Raw genomic sequence first — 3,977 nt, 5'->3', positions numbered from 1 at the left:
AAAAAAAGTAATAACTCATAGTCTGGATTTTTTGGCAACTGACTTCACCAGCTATTAGTTGTTATTGTTGTTGTTGTCAGGTACCATCGAGTCGGAACCAACTCATAGTGACCCCATGAACAGCAGAATGAAACAATGTGTGATCCTGGGCCAACCTCACTACCGCTGCCACACTTGAGTCCATCAACGATGTCACCTGGCAGATCCATCTTGTTGGGGTTCTTCCTCTTTTTCTCTGACCCTCCATCTTACCCAGCATGACATCCTTCTCCAGAAACTGTTCCCCAAAGTGTTCCTTGGAGGCCAGAATGGCTAAGCTCCGTCTCTCATGCAATTAGTAGGACACATAATTTTCTTGTACATTTCATACTCACATAGATCACTAACTCTAAATTAAATGCTTTAGTTTTTACCATGTCTATGTTATAAATTCATAAGACTAATTACCTAGTACATATTAATTACTTCATTTATTCATTCTTAAATCTCTACCAACTATGTGACTAACTGAAGAAAATGGAAACAAGTCCATGATAGCCAAAATATGACCTTGAATATATCCCACCTGAATTTAGAGATCATCTGAAGAACAGATTTGATTTATTAGACATGAAATACTGAAGACCAGAAGAGTTGTGGGATGACATCAAGAACATTGTACAGGAAGAAAGCAAAAGGTCATTAAGAAGACAACAGGGAAAGAAAAGACCAAAACGGGTATCAGAAGAGACTTGCTCACCTGTGTAGAAATGATAAAATAAATGGATGAAATGAGGAGGTACAAGAGCTGAACAGAAAATTTAAAAGGTCACCTCGAGGAGACAAAGTCAAATATTATAACCAAATTTGCAAAGATCTGGAGTTAGAAAACTAAAAGAGAAGAACTGCTCAGCATTTCTCAAGCTGAAGGTGCAGAAAAATTCAAACCTTGACTTGCAGTAATGAAAGATTCTGTGGACAAAATACTGAATGATGAAGAAAGCATTAAAAGATGATGGAAGGAATACACAGAGCCACTGTACCCAAAGTAAATGGTTGATGTTCCACCATTTCAAGATGTAGCATATGATCAAGAACCAATGATTCTGAAGGAAGAAGTTCAAGGTGCACTGAAGTCATTGGGAAAGAACCAGGCACCAGGAATTGGTGGAATAAAAATGGAAATCTTTCAACAAAGTGAAGCGGCACTTCAGTCATTTACTCATCTCTGCCAAGAAATTTGGAAGACAACTACCTGGCCAACTGCCTGGAAGAGATCTGTATTTGTGCCCATTCAAAAGAAAGGTGACCGAATGGAATGCGGAAATCATCAGACAATATTATTGCTATTCCATGTGAGTAAAGTTTTACTAAGGGTAATACAGAAATGGCTGTAACCATACATTGACAAGAACGTCCAGAGGTTCAAGCTGGATTCAGAAGAGGATGTGGAACGAGGGATAGCATTACTGACCTTGACTGAAAGCAGAGAATACCATAAAGGTGTTTACCTGTATTTTATTGGTTATGCAAAGGCTTTAGATTATGTGGATCATGACAAAGCTATGGACAACATTGTAAAGTATGAATATTCCAGAACATTAAATTGTACTCCTGAGGAACCTGTACATAGACCAGGAGGCAGTTGTTCAAACAGAATAAGGGAACTCCGAATGGTTTAAAATTAGGAAAAGTGTGCATCAGGGCTGTATTCTTTCACCATGCTTATCCAATCTGTATGATGAGCAAATAATCCAAGAAGTTTGATTATATGAAGAAGAACATGTCATCAGGATTGGAGGGAGGTTTATTAACAACCTGCGATATGCAGATGATACAACTTTGCTTTCTGAAAGCCAAAAAGACTTAAAATACTTATTGATGAAGATCAAAGACCACAGCCTCTTGTATGGGTTGCACCTAAATGTAAAGAAAGTAAAAATACTCACCACTAAATCAGTAAATAACATCCATATAAATGGAGAAAAGATTGAAGATGTCAACGACTTCATTTTGCTTGTATCAACCATCAACGTTCATGGAAGAAGTAGTAAAGAAAACAAATGATGTATTGCAGTGGGCAAATCTACTGCACAATACCACTTTAAAGTGTTCAAGAACAAAGATGTCAGTCTAAGAACTAAGGTGCACCTGATGCATGCCTTGGTATTTTCAATAATCTCATATGCATGTGAAAGTTGGATAGTGAATAAGGAAAACAGTAGAAGAATTTATGCATTTGAGTTACAGTCTCGGAGGAGAATATTGAAAGTACCATGGACTACCGAAAGAATGAACTGATCTGTGTTGGAAGAAGAACAGTCAGAGTGCACCATGAAAGCCAGGCTGATCAGACTTTGTCTTTTCATAGTTCGAATATATTGTTAGGATGGACCAGTCACTGGAGAGGTAGATCATGTTTGGTAAAGTGGAGGGTCTGAGCAAAAGAGGAATACACCCAATGAAATTGATTGGCACAATGATAACATCAGTGGGCTCAAGCATAGCAATGATTGTGAGTTTGGCCAGGACCGAGCAGTGTTTCATTCTGTTGTTCATAGTGTTGTTATGAGTCGGTACCAACTCAATGGCACCAAAAACAACAACAATAACAATAACAATGTGGCTTATACTGCACTGATCCCTAATACTTCTCCAACCCCATCTCTCTCCAGGTTTTGTGTTGCAGTAGGTTGAGCCACATGAATTGAATGACTAGTGTTTCTGTTCTGCTGGATCTCATCTGATGAGAAGTGGAGTCAAGTAATGGGAAGATGTGGAAAGAAAGTTTTTGAAATTTGTCTTGTAGTTACTCCTACTTTTGAACCAGTCATACCTCTATATTTATACAATAAACTATAGCTCCACTTTCAGTCCTGTTCTAATACTTCGACTGGTTTTGTGTTGCTTCAATATCCTTTCTTTATTCACTTAATTTTGAACAATCTCTGAAAGGGTACATTTATTAATGTATCTTTATTTAAGCCATATATTTGAAGACCATAAAATCATATATTGTCACATTCATGTTCAATAGAAGTGGTAAACAGATAAGACATTTTATGTATTGGTGAAATTATTTATCCTTTTTTTTTTTGTCTGAGAAATGTCTCAAATTCAATCGATCCATCTACAGCTATCATTTCTTCCTAGCACACCTAAAGCATGCTTTATCATGGATATTTTTTACTTCATTGCATGTGTTGATGTTAAAAGAAGCTAACATTTAAAGTCTTGTGGTGTGTATGTGTGTTTTAAGAGACATGCTATAGCAAAACCATTATCAACTCAGACTAAAACACAGAAAACCCAAAATAAAGAGAGGATTTTGAGAATGAAAAAAGGAAGCACACTTCAGATGGTGGAACACAGAAAATATGAATAAGTGTTAAGTGTCATAGAAAGTTATTCCCTGGCAATAGGACTGAGGATATAAAGAAAAGGCAATTATGTGTTCCAATAGATTTAAGAATTGTCTCAAATCAGTGATTGTTATATGCCTCACATTTCCCCTGTTGGTGCCATTATATGCCTATGCCATCATTACATTTTTGGGTGTGTAGATGGTGGATAACTTTTGGTTCATATAGTTTCAATGGGATTATTATCCAAGGGATTATCCTCCTAGAAACACACTCAAGGATTCTCACCTGTATCTGGATATTATGTAGTTGATGAAGTGTTGGACTTCAAACCTGAGACAAATGTCAATATAGAGGAGATTGTTGGGAGTCTTGGAAAATGTGAATATATGTGGAAAGGATGCAAATAATTTTAAATTATGGGACAGATTGTAGCTTTTAAAAAAAAATGTGCATATTCTTTCATACTTCAGACTTTAATTGTTGTTGCTCTTGTTCAGTGCCATTGAGTTGATACCAACTCATAGTGACCCTATGCACAACAGAACGAAACACTGTCTGGTCCTGGGTCAACCTCACAATTGTTGCCATGCTTGAAACAACTGATGCTGACACTTTGCCAATCCATCTCACTGG

This window comes from Chrysochloris asiatica, unplaced genomic scaffold, assembly GCF_000296735.1.
Source record: "Chrysochloris asiatica unplaced genomic scaffold, ChrAsi1.0 scaffold00011, whole genome shotgun sequence".
In the NCBI taxonomy this organism is placed as follows: Eukaryota; Metazoa; Chordata; class Mammalia; order Afrosoricida; family Chrysochloridae; genus Chrysochloris; species Chrysochloris asiatica.
The sequence above is the reverse complement of the archived record's forward strand: the minus strand, read 5'-3'. Positions refer to the sequence as shown.